Source organism: Micromys minutus (genome assembly GCF_963924665.1).
Source record: "Micromys minutus genome assembly, chromosome: 5".
Taxonomy (NCBI): domain Eukaryota; kingdom Metazoa; phylum Chordata; class Mammalia; order Rodentia; family Muridae; genus Micromys; species Micromys minutus.
The window spans coordinates 30,626,121-30,640,254 of NC_137974.1; the positions used below are offsets into that span (position 1 = coordinate 30,626,121).

The following is a 14,134-nucleotide window of genomic DNA, read 5'->3' on the forward strand; positions in this document are numbered from 1 at the left end:
AGCTCCAGATGCAGATCTATCATCGACCAGAACTGTGTAAAAGACACTCTTGTCAGGTCAGGCTAAGTCACTGCCACCAGCTGTGTCCAGCTAATTAGCCTGCATTCTGGTTACTGTAGCCTCCCTTTAAAAAATCCACTCCTCTCAACTCTGGGAAAGTTCCCTGACGTACTATCTGATAAGTATTGTCCTGGAGAATTTAGGCTTAAAATCTCTTGTAAGTGTGTTAACCAGAAGTACTATTTCTAATTTCTCCTAGCTAGGTAGTCCTTAGAAATTGTGGTTTTCAAAGGAACATGAAAAAGATAGTTCCTGCTCTCGTGGACTATAAATCACTTAGTGTAGTAAGAAATCAGACATAGAACTGTATTAATGCTTACTTAACTACAGTTATTATGCATGAACATATAGAAGTTGAATAAGTGTGAATTCAATGGAATTCAGTTCATGCCTTGGAGGCTATAAAGATAGTGATGGAGTGAAGCCACAGGGACCTGGGCAGGAATCTAGTCAGACTCAATGGGATATGACTGACAGGGACACATGTAGCCCTGGTAAAGGTGACATGCTTGAATCTCCTAAGGGAACCTGAGGGCTTAGTCAAATGTGGTAGTGCAGAAAAGAAGGAGTTTGGGAAGAGCTGCAAACATGTCTTCAGTTTTAGAAAAAGCACCTTTGAGGTGATAGTGACGTACGAAAGTGACAATGCCTGGTGGGCAGCTGGATATGCAGATGGTTATTAGAGGAAATATCAAAGTTAAAATTCTATGTATGGTGCATTCATCCTGTGCATGTTGATTACAAGCATTCAGGATTACATTGCTTAGGAAGATATCATAGATTAAGAAGAGTTTTTAAAAAATCCAGCAGTATCCAGCAGTATTTTTTTTTAAATAATCCAGCATTGAATGAGACCTCGGTGAAGACAAACATATTAAGTTAGTTTTTCATTGCCATTAGCAAAACAAACAAGCAAATTGGCAGAACAATTTACAAGGAGAAAGGGGTTATTTGGGCTCACCATTTCAGAGAGCTGAGTCACATAAACTATTTTCCTATTACTGTGATAAAACATGGTGAACATGAGAATGTACAGGAGTAAGGGTTTATTCGGCTATATTTCTGCAAAGAGTCCATCACAGTGAGAAAGGATGGCACCAAGCACCAAAGATTGCAGCTGGAACAGCTCAGAGATCACATGTCTAGCCATCACTGAGAAACAGAGTCAGCTGGAAATGATGCATGGCTTTTGAGACCTCCCCCACCCTGCCATCGACAGACTTCCTCTAGCAAAGTCACACTTCCTAAACTTAACCAAACAATTCCACTCACTGGGAACCATGCTGCAAACACTTGAGACTACTGTAGACATTTTATTCAAACCACCACACTTGCCAGTGGTTGATTAGCTCCAGGATTGAATGCAGACATGGTAGCAGTAGAATCTTTTAGAGGAGAAGGTCCTTCCCTTCATGACTGATGTGATACAGGAGGAGGGAGGGGAAGGAAAGGGACCAAGGGTAACCTTCAATGTCTCAACCCAATGACCTATTTTTTCTAACCAGGACTCACTTTTCAAAATGTTCACCATCTCCCAAATTTAGGTTGCCAGTTGCAGACAAACTATTGAATAGCTTTGTCTGTGGGGCAGATTTCATGTGCCAACTGTCACTGTGCCCGATAGATTTATGTGAGACTAAGGAGTTAGAAGAGAGGCCATATATCACCTAGAGTAGGATATTCAAGACGCAGAAGGCTTTTGAAGAGGGTTTATAACCAACTGGACTGTTGAGTCCTGGGACCAATCTATGAAGTAAAATGGGAGATGGATAAAGACAATAGTGTAAGAAGATATTAATAAAATGATTCCCCAGGTCCTGAAATTGAGGATAAGAGGATGAGAGTGCAGCTCATGGATTAGGAAGTTCAAAATAGGGTAGTCAGAATATAAGAAGAACCCCCAGAGCCTAAGACAGCACCACCTAAGGACAAGCATGAAGGAGATCGTCAAGACATCTCAGCAGTTCAGTATCAACTCAGGTTCCAGTGCCTGCAAGAGACGGAAATACAGAAATACTGAACTGAAGGAGAATAGGTAGAGATCACAATTGGGGGTGGTTGGGAAAATGTCAAATGAATGGAATGCTATCTTTTTTACCCAGAGTAATCTTAAGAGCTGGAAAAAAGGCAATGGAGTGAAAAATGGAAGAGACAGGAAACATGTCACTGTTTGGCAGGTTGGACTTGAAACTCATATCAGGACCCTTGAAACCTTGCATTTTGGTAGAGAATAATACTGTAATTCAGGACATTATGTTACATTAAAAAGTATAGTAGGAGCCACATAGAAAACTTTACATTTTTCTTTTAGACACAATTATAAAAATAAAAAAGGGGCGACTTTGGGCACAGAACAGGACTCGGCCGATCTGCCACCTGGACCAGCAGTTCCCAAAGGTTTAAAGACTGGTGAGAACGGGATCTGGGCAGCCAGGGAGGAGAGAGATCTCTGCTGAGTGCGAACGGAAAGCACGTCCCTGCCCTGCCTGATCCAGGGACCAGGAACACAGCATTGGAACCTCTGTTTCTACCCGGCAAATTTAAGGCACAGAACAGGGCTCGGCCCATCTGCCATCTGGACCAGTGGAGATCCAGGGACACAGACCAGATACAAGGGAAAGGCAAAAACATATCACTGACAACAAGATGGCAAGAGAAAAGCGAAAGAGTATATCCCAAGGAAACCAACACAACCTGGCAATACAGGTACCCAGCTCTCCCATCACAGCAAACAATGGAATGTCATCTCAGAGACAAAGACAGACACTATCTCAGAGTAAATGGTTGGGGAAAAAAAACTTCCAAGGAAACAGCCCTAAGAAGCAAGCTGGAGTGGCTATTCTAATATCAAATAAAGTAAATTTCCAACCAAAATTTACCAAAAAAGATAAAGAAGAACACTTTTTACTTATTACCGGGGAAATCTGTCAGGAGGAACTCTCAATCCTTAACATATATGCTCCAAATACAAAAGCACCCACATTCATAAAAGAAACCCTACTAAAGCTCAAAAAATACATTTCATCCCACACAATAATAGTGGGAGACTTTAATCCCCCACTCTCACCAATGGACAGATCATAGAAACAGAAACTGAACAAGGACACTGTAAAACTAGCAGAGACTTTGAACCAACTAGAATTAATAGATATATACAGAACATACTATCCTAAAGTAAAAGAATACACCTTCTTCTCATCACCCCATGGCACCTTCTTGAAAATTGACCACATAATTGGACACAAAACGAGCCTCAATCGATATAAGAAGATTGAAATACTCCCATGCATCCTCTCAGATCACCATGGTCTACGGCTGATCTTTAACAACAACAAAGACAACAAAAAGCCCACATACACATGGAAACTAAACAACACTCTGTTAAACGATAGCAGGGTCAAAGAAGAAATAAAGAAAGAAATTAAGGATTTTCTAGAATTCAATGAAAACAAAAACACAACATACCCAAACCTACGGGACGCAATGAAAGTAGTACTGAGAGGAAAACTTATAGCCCTAAGCACTTCCAAAAAGAAACTGGAGAGAGCATACATCAGCAACTTGACAGCACAGCTAAAAACCCTAGAACAAAAGGAAGCAGATACACCCAAGAGGAGTAGACAGCAAGAAATAATCAAAATTAGGGCAGAAATAGACCAAATAGAAACAAACAAACAAACAAACAAAAAAAAAACATTGAAAGAATTAACAAAACCAAGAGCTAGTTCTTTGAGAAAATCAAGTAAACCATCTAAATAATCCCATAACACCTAAAGAAATAGAAGAAGTCATCAAAAGCCTCCCAACCAAAAAAAAACCCAGGTCCAGAAGGGTTCAGTGCAGAATTTTATCAGACATTTATTGCGGACATAACACCAATACTCTCCAAACTATTCCAAAAGATAGAATCAGATGGAATACTACCTAACTTATTTTTTGAGGCTACAATAACCCTTGTTCCTAAACCACACAAAGACCCTACAAGGAAAGAGAACTTCAGACCAATCTCACTTATGAACATTGATGCAAAAATACTCAACAAAATACTTGCAAACCGAATCCAGGAACGAATCAAAACGATCATTCACCATGACCAAGTAGGCTTCATCCCTGGGATGCAGGGATGGTTTAATATAAGGAAATCCATCAATGTAATCCACCATATAAACAAACTCAAAGAACAAAATCACATGGTCATCTCACTAGATGCTGAGAAAGCATTAGACAAAATTCAACACCCCTTCATGTTAAAAGTCCTGGAAAGAACAGGAATCCAAGGTCCATACCTAAACATAATAAAAGCAATATACAGCAAACCAACAGCCAACATCAAACTTAATGGTGGGAAACTTGAAGCAATCCCATTAAAATCAGGGACTCGACAAGGTTCCCCACTCTTCCCCTACCTATTCAACATAGTACTGGAAGTCCTGACCAGAGCAATTAGACAGCAAAAGGATCAAGGGGATACAAATCGGAAAGGAAGAGATAAAAACATCAATCTTTGCTGATGACATGATAGTGTACTTAAGTGACCCCAAAACTCCACCAGAGAACTCCTACAGCTGATAAACAAGATCAGCAAAGTGGCTGGATATAAATTAACTCAAACAAATCAGTTGCCTTCCTATATTCAAAGAACAAACATGTGGAGAAAGAAATTAGGGAAAAGATACCCTTCACAATAGTCACAAAAACTATGAAATACCTTGGTGTGACTCTAACTAAGCAAGTGAAGGACCTATATGACAAGAACTTCAAACCTCTAAAGAAGTAAATCGAGGAAGATCTCAGAAAATGAAAAGATCTCCCATGCTCATGGATTGGAAGGATCAACATTATAAAAATGGCCATCTTACCAAAAGCAATCTACAGATTCAATGCAATCCCCATCAAAATTCCAACCCAGTTCTTCATTGAGTTGGAAAGTTCAATGTGCAATTTTATATGGAATAACAAAAGACCTAGAATAGCGAAATTCATCCTCAACAACAAGAAAACATCTGCGGGAATCACTATCCCTGACCTCAAGCTATATTACAAGGCAATTGTGCTGAAAACTGCATGGTACTTGTACAGAAATAGGCATGTGGATCAATGGAATAGAATAGAAGATCCAGAAATGAGCCCTCACGTATATGGTCACCTGATTTTTGACAAAGGAGCCGTAAACATTCAATGGAAAAAGGACAGCCTATTCAACAAATGGTGCTGGTCCAACTGGCACTCAGCATGCAAAAGAATGAAAATAGACCCTTTCTTATCTTCTTGTACAAAGCTCAAGTGTAAGTGGATCAATGATCTCCACATTAAACAAGATAAACTGAAACTATTAGATGAGAAAGTACGGAAAACCTTAGAACACATAGGCACAGGAGAAAATTTTCTGAACAAAACACCAATGGCTCAAGCTCTCAGGTCAAAGATTAACAAATGGGACTTAATGAGATTGCAAAGTTTCTGTAAGGCTAAGGACATTGTCAAGAAAACAAAACGGCAGCCAACAGAATGGGAAAAAATCTTTACCAACTCCACATCAGATAGAGGCCTAATATCCAAGGTATACAAAGAACTGAAAAAGCTAGACACCAGAGAATCAAACAACCCTATTAAAAATGGGGTACAGAGCTAAACAAAACGTTCTCAATTGAGGAATATCGAATGGCTGAGAAACATCTAAGGAAGTGCTCCACATCCTTAGCCATCAGGGAAATGCAAATCAAAACAACCCTGAGATTCCACCTCATACCAGTCAGATTGGCCAAGATCCAAAACTCAGATGACAGCAGATGCTGGCGAGGTTGCAGAGAAAGAGGAATACTCCTCCACTGTTGGTGGGGTTGTAAACTGAAACAACCACCCTGGAAATCAGTCTGGCGATTCCTCAGAAAATTGAATATAGTACTACCTGAAGATCCAGCTATTCTGCTTCTGGGTATATACCCCAGAGACACTTTAATATACAACAAAGATACATGCACCACAATGTTCATAGCAGCTCTATTTATAGTAGGGAGAAGCTGGAAAGAACCCAGATGTCCTTCAGTAGATGAATGGATACAAAAATTGTGGTACATTTACACAATGGAATACTACTCAGCTATCAGAAACAATGACTTAACCAAATTCTTAAGAAAATGGCTGCATCTAGAGAATATCATCCTGAGTGAGATAATTCAGTCACAAAAGAACAGACATAATATGCAGTCACTGATAGTGGGATGCTAACCCCAGAGGCTCGAACTGCCCCAGAAACAACTCAAAGACTGTGTGAAGTTCAAGAAAAAACGAAAAGAAAACAAAACAATAACAACAACAACAACAACAACAAAAAGTCATGCTAAATCCTTACACACCAAAAACACGTTGACTAATTCTGGGTTACACCCTGTTTTACATGTACTTTTTGCTCATTGTAAATAGTAAGACCTTAATGCAGAGTATCAAACCTTAAAAAGAAAGAAAAAAAAAACAAAGCCAAGCACTGACACAATTGTATTTGTATACATTTATGCAAAAATGTTTAAAATTTTTTTCTTTTTTCTTTGTTTTTTAAAATAAAGTTTAAAAAAATAAAAAAGAACAGTTGAAATTAGTTTAATAATTCATTTAACTCAAAGTATGTAAGATATTATCATCTCAGCATACAATCCACATAAAGTTATTAATAAAATATTTCATGGCTTCTTAGAAGCTTCAAAGTCTAGAATGTAACTTACATGCACAGCGCTTATCACTGTAGAGTAGCTATTAAATGCAGTCACTAGCCCCTGCTGACAGAGTAGTGCTTAACCATCAACCAGTACTCTGTTGTTTTCAATTTTGTGGCTCTTTGGGATGGAACCCGGAGCACTGGGAGTCAGCTGAAGCACAATCAGTCCGACTCTATTAATTTCATCGGGACAGATAAGCTGAATAAGACAGAGTGAGTTGCTTTTTGGTGTCATAGACTAAAATCACAAAAATAGAATCTTGAAAATCAGCACAAGACGAGGAGGTATTTGGGAGAAAGATGTAAGAGGAAATCTTTTACTTGGTGTTCAGTGTGATTCTATTTGATGGTCCATTAAAAGTAACGAATAAAGGTTAAAGAAAATCTAGTAAATATACAAGATATTTTAAGGAAGTTATCCCAGAGGCCAGTGACATGCTCACTGGGTACAAGTGTTTGCTATACACACTGGGCAACCTGATTCTCCCCTTGGAACCTTAAGTGAAGGTGGAAGGAGGGAGTTGCCTAATTTTGGTTTCTATATTGATGCTGTGGTGATGTGGACACACACACAAATAATTCGTAATAACTTTTAAGTTAAAAGGAGCAAATCTATGGGAAGAACAAAATTATTAACTAACCAAACCCACCACAGCTCCCAGGGACTAAAACACCAACCAATGAGTTCACATGGAGAGACCCATGGCTCCAGGTGCATATGCAGCAGAGGATGGCATTGTCTGGCATCAGTGAGAGGAGAGGCCTTTGGTCCAGTGAAGGCCCCTTTTCCCAGTGTAGGAGAATGCCACAGTGTTGAGGTGGAAGAAGGAGGTTGGGAGAGGGAGCACCTTCATGGAGGCAATGGGAAGGGGAGGGGGGATGGGATTGGGGGAAAGGGGATAACACCTGAAATGTAAATACAGAGAATATCCAATGACAAAAAAGAAAGACAGAAAAACTATAAAGACCAGGTGAAAGTGACCATCATGTTTTCTACGACATTTATGTGTTTATGTGCCAGACAACTAAGGGCTGTAGTCTCTAAGGACAGGGAAACAGAGTGAATCCCTTAGTCACCCAGAAGGAGCTGTAAGGGTCTGCAGGCACAGGGGAAAAAAGAGCAAGTCACCATTAAAAATACAGGCAATCTCAAATCTTGGACAAGAAGCACCCAGGAAAGAAACTCCATTTCTAAGGCCAGTACACATTGATTACAGATAAGGCCATTCATGCCTTAATAATCAAGGTTCAATTGTAGGACTTCTCTAATTTGCTTCACCACCAAAAGTGTCACCTTTCCAGGTTCTCTCACCTAAAATTTCTAGGACTATGTGGGGAATTTTTTTTTCAAGCTGCAAGGCCTACCCAGTTATCCTTTGCGTTCGAATGCAGCTGTCTGTGGGCCTCCCTGTTCTGAAAGTCGCTTTAGCCACTGTAAGCTGCTGCTCACAGGTTGCTATTGCCTTCTCCTTGCTCTGATACTAGTAGCCCACACTGGCCTGATTTCTCCACAACAGAACTTAATCACATCTTTAAAAGAAACAAAGAACAGCTGAAACTTATTTTCATAACATTTTGTTTAGCACAGAACACGAAAAAATATTATCATTTCAACATGTCACCCACATAGAAACCCCCTATGGTGTGACTAAGGAGGTAGAATCAGAGAGGGGCTTTACCCTCAGGTGTCAGGACTGGACATTAGTCATGGCTGCTTGAAGGGTCATCAGGTGCAGACCCTTTCCTGTGGGCATCTCTACCAAGCGCCTGGTAGACTCTACTTTGACATGGGTCACTTCTTTTTCTTCATTTAGTCTGGCCTGGAGCAACTTACCATTTTTACAAGGAAAAAAACCTTTAAGGAATTACTTTTGTCTGCCTGCTCCCACATTCAGGAAAGAATATATTTACCAGAATAGTCTTTCTGTGTAGAGAGAACTTCAGCCATCAGAAAACATTTCTCTCATTTCTTATTTCCTCCATCTTTTAAAATCTTGTGATTCCTGATTCACGAATTCCAAGATTACTTGAGAAAGAGACAGACAGACACACACACACACAGGAGGAGGGAAGCAGACACAGAGATAGAAAGAGGCAGAGAGGAAGAGAGGGAGAGAAAGAGAGGGAGAGAGAGAGAGAGAGAGAGAGAGAGAGAGAGAGAGAGAGAGAGAGAGAAGTGGGGGAGAGAGAAAGAATATTCAAACAAAATTTAATGCTTTACCTTTAGAGAAATAGAATCTACTTACTCCAAAAATGGGATCTAACACTGAAATTCCAGAGGATAAGGTTCTACAAAATAAAGAAACAAAAAGTGCTATAATCTTCCAGTATATAAGGTATTTTAGTGACCATTGTAGTTCATAAATGAGTTCTAGGATATAAGCTACATATTAAGAATATGAATAATGTGTTTCTTTGATCTCTTTATAATGTACAGTATTTACTCATCGATATTAAAATCCAGTTTCTCTTAATTTTTTTCTATAAAATTCTTTAAAGCAAGTGTGGCGAGCCTCATTGAGGTACAGCTCAGGTTTTTGTATGACGTACAGAAGCTGGTGGTGTCTCATTTAGACATCCCACTTTCAGTGATGCTCAGTAAAATGCAGAGGCTGCACAGGCACCAAACAAACGCAGAGGCTCTGAGCCATTTCTAAGGTAATATGTAATTATGTCCAATATTCTAAACAGATAAGACATTTTCTTTAGAAATGGGTTGTCAGCTGAGAGTCAAAACAAATGACAAATGTTGAAATGTTTCCGAACTTTGAAAGCAATCTAATGCAAAATCATCTAGTTTTGCCAGCGCCACAAAATGTTTGGTAAATATTATTTTTTACAATCATATGTTAGTTTTTAAAATGTTCATATTTTAAACATTTTAATTCCAAGATTATCTTAAATTTAGTCACCAACATAATTTAGCTGATAAAAAGGATGAAGTACAGAGAAATCATACAGTGATTGCTTTTGAACAATTAGAAGCTCTGGAAATTATCTCTCCATCTGGGATCCATCAGCTTATTCCTATAGATCAAAAGCATTTATCTTTTAGAAATAGTTCTGGAGTTCCTGCGAGTTTCTTCCTGCTGTGAGCATCTTGGCTCTGGCCTCTGTCTCCGGGCCATATCCCTAATGCCATGGGAAATCTGCGACCCTGCCTCAGTCCAAGAAACCCAGACCTGCTGCTGCCCCGAAGCTGGCGGACAAGTCGGCCTCTCCAGGCCTGCTGAAGGGAGAAAACGAACAGCAAGAAGCAATTGAACATATTGATGAAATGCAAAATGAAATGGACAGACTTAATGAACAAGCCAGTGAGGACATTTTGAAAGTAGAACAAAAATATAACAAACTCCGCCAACCATTTTTTCAGAAGAGGTCAGAATTGATCGCCAATATTCCAAATTTTTGGGTAACAACATTTGTCAGCCATCCACAAGTGTCTGCACTGCTTGGGGAGGAAGACGAGGAGGCCCTGCATTGTTTGACCAGAACAGAAGTGACAGAATTTGAAGACATTAAATCAGGATACAGAATAGATTTTTATTTTGATGAGAATTCTTACTTTGAAAATAAAGTTCTTTCCAAAGAATTTCATCTAAATAAGAGTGGTGACCTGTCTTCAAAGTCCACCGAGATGAAATCGAAATCTGGAGAGGATTTGACAAAACGCTCAAGTCCAACGCAGAATAAAGCTGGTAGGAAGAGGCAGCACGGAGAGCCAGAGAGCTTCTTCACCTGCTTTACTGACCACTCTGACCCAGGTGCTGATGAGTTAGGAGAGGCCATCAAAGATGATAGTTGGCTAAATCCCTCGCAGTACTATTTGGTTCCGGATATGGATGATGAATAAGGAGAGGCAGAGGATGATGTTGATGATGATGAAGAGGAAGAAATGTTGGAAGATATGGATGAAGGAGATGAGGATAAAGGTGAAGAAGATGATGATGAGGATGAAGAGAAAGAAAAAGAGGAGGAAGAAGGGGAGGAAGGAGAGGAGGATGAAGGGGAGGAGGGAGAGGAGGATGAAGGGGAGGTTGACTAGCACAGAAGACTGATGGATCCAACCTTCTTTTTTATTTTATTTTTATTTTTTAAATTTCTCCAGTCCCTGGGAGCAAGTTGCAGTCCTTTCCTCCCTGTCCCTCTGTGCTCAGTCACCCTGTTTCTGAGGACTCAACATCATGGTTCTCAACTAATTTGGGGAAAAATATCTTGAGCAAAATACAACAGGAAAAGAATCTCCAAGAAAAAAAAAAAGAAAGAAATAGTTCTGTTCCTTGACAAAGAGTGTATAGTAGTGACATTCATTTGTCAGAGACTGAAGAGACATAAACTAATTTGTATGTATAAATCTATTTTATCTAATATTGCTAATCAGTCTTCATCTTTCCATTTTCCACCAACTGGATGACCTTATTGGCTAAAAACATGCCATCTACAAAAGGAGAATGTGAAATCAGCCACATTTCTTTATATTGTTTTTAACAGTTGCCCAAATTTATTTGATTTGATTTTTTTTCAAGGGATTGTTTTAGCATTCAAAGACAAGGAATGCTATGAATGGTAATAATTGCTTCTTTCCTGTGTTCTAGTTTGCAAAAGTGTAGGGCTTATACTTTGCTGCCTACTTTAATAAGTATAAGTAAGTGCTTTAACTGCCCTTCTAGCCTTTTACCAGAGGTAGTGGAAAGGAAAGAGTAGTAATAGGGCGAAGGAGGATGTGGACCTGCTTAGAAATAGTTCTTTGGGGAGAAACCAATTTGCATTGTCACAATATTAGTTCACATGAATCAGTAGCAGTAGCTCTACCCAATGGCAAACACCATTCACGAATCAGCAATAGCAGTTTGACCCAGAAGAAACCACTAGGCTCTGCCAATTGACTCAAGTTCACTGAACTGGCTAGAAGTCATAAGAACACACTAGAAGTTCTTTGGTGAATTTCTCTCTATGAAGTCATGACAAACAACAATCAGCGAAGAAGGCAAGACAATCCATAACCACACAGCATTGTCAGCAAAGACCCGCATCAGCCAAGCCCAACAAATGACTTACCAAAGGAATGGTAAGGTGAACCAATTCTACACAATCTTGTTCAATTTTAGTCTCTGTTTTAGAGATGAGATGATTTAAGATGCAGAAGAATTAAGTAATTTGAAAATTTCCTGTGTGTTACAGGGCCAGTAGATCAATGTTCTCAAACTAAATGTATGCACTTATCACAGAACATAATAAAAAGCTGCAAAATATTCTAGGATAAATAAAAGGATCCTTACAAATATTTCATTCCAATTTGTCTCACTAAAAATGACTAAAATGGTTAGAATTAAAAAAAAAAAAACATTACCTCTTACCTTTTATTGTTTTTGTTTTTGTGGTGATGATTATTTGAACTCAAAAAACAAACAAAACAAAACAAAACCAAAGAAAAGAAACCACAAAAATACAAAAATAAACCTAACAACAACAACAATAACATGGCCTATTCTTTTAACTATGATTGTAGGTAATTTTAAAATGATTTTTGATATTTTTATTTGTTGTGCATTGGTGTTTTGCCTATGCATAGGCATGTGTAAGGATGTTATAAGCCCCTGGACCTGGAGTTATAAACACTGGCAAGCTGTTAAGTGAATGCTGGGAGATGAATTTGGGTCCTCTGGAAGACCAACCAATATTCTTAACCACTGATCTGTCTCTCCAACTTCAATTATAAGTAACTTTGAAATTTAAAAGTTGTAAAAGATGCTGAACTTAGCATAAATGTTTCACTCACTTTTTTCTCCTCTACTCTCAAACTTCATTGATTACTTAATTTTTGGTTCCATTTTTTTAAACTCCTAAATATGAATTTAAAAATCTATTTTATCTCTTCAAATATCCATCTTATCTTTTGATACCTACTGTCGGAATGTCATGCCAACATAAAAATGCACATATGGAAATAAAGATAGCCAATACTTAATACGTATAGTGGATGCCTTCCAGGAAGACTTTGAAAACTGTAGTCTATGAATCACGTTCTTGATACACCATGGGTAGGGGGAGTATTTATGTATGACCTACATACCTACCCTTATAACCCTTAATTATCTTTAGATTCTTTATACTATCATACTACAGTACATATTACATAATGTACTGTATATATTTACAAATAGTTATATATTATATTGTAAATGGCATATAAATAGTTGTGTTGTCAAGGGAAGAATGAAAAGAGAAAAATGTCTGTACATACTCAGTTCAGATGTAACTTAAAGAGTACACCCTTTTCCTACTCCAGTCTTCCCGAATCCACACATGCAAAATCCTGGGCACTAAGGCTGTAACAATTCTGAATCACGAATTTTGTATCTCATGTTACTGACTGCTCAAAATCATTTCTCATCCTAATTTACTTCATGTTCATATCATTATAAATTTTATTGAGCATTTTTATATTTTTAATTATTTTATTTATTTAAATACCAAATGTTGCCCCCTTTTCTGACCCTCCCCCAGAGTTCTTCATCTTATACCCCCCTTTTGCCTTTAAGAGGGTGCTCCCTGGCTCCAGCATCCCCCTTCCCTGGGGCATCAAGTCTCTACATGAGTAGGTGCATCCTCTCACACTGAGGCCAGACCAGGCTACATATGTGCTCTGGTACATATGTGCTGGGGACCTCTTCGGCATTTTCTTAAGAAACTGTCAGTATCTCTTTTTATTGCTGTTGACATATTTTCTTAAGAAGAAATTTTATCTTCTTAATCTGTCATTTGCCTTATTCCAGAAACTCTAACTTCTTGGACTTTGAACTTTTGTTCTAATCTGGTTGGCTTAGTAGCTAGTTCTGCCATAAAAATTTGAAATTGGGGACTTTATTTTCTCCTCCTCCTCCTCCTCCTCCTCTTCTTCTTCTTTTGATAAAGTCCTTCATGTCTTGGGTCACATCTCCAATTTCAGATTGGGTGCCTATTGGGAATATTTTCTTAAAGCACATCTTCAAAACATTTTTTCCCCAGAAAAATTGAGTGAAAAGTTGGTTTTCTGGAGCTTGTATATTAGTATCATACATAAGCATAATTCCAGTCTTTACATGCTGACCAATGGACCTTCATTTTAATTAAATGGGCAATGGTTCAGGTTTCCCTTTTTGATCACTGAGCTTTACAAGTTTATTGATTCTATAGATATGACCTCCATGCTTCATTTGTTTCTAAAGTCATCTACCCCAAATGTCTAAAAACTTTATTGGAGCATATTGAATTAGCATTAGGACTATGGAATAAGAGTAATGGAAGCTGTGACTCATGAGCATTCTCCATAATCCACATTACAGAGATGAGACAGGACACAAGGGCTTTATACTCTGCCTA

General features: G+C 38.6%; 1 pseudogene across 1 annotated transcript; it reads left to right on the top strand.

The window, feature by feature from the left end:
• Positions 1 to 9,911: 9,911 nt before the first annotated feature.
• Positions 9,912 to 10,817, top strand: LOC308420915 (protein SET-like; annotated as a pseudogene). The gene has a single exon. The product of its transcript is annotated as a protein SET-like (transcript).
• Positions 10,818 to 14,134: the final 3,317 nt, after the last annotated feature.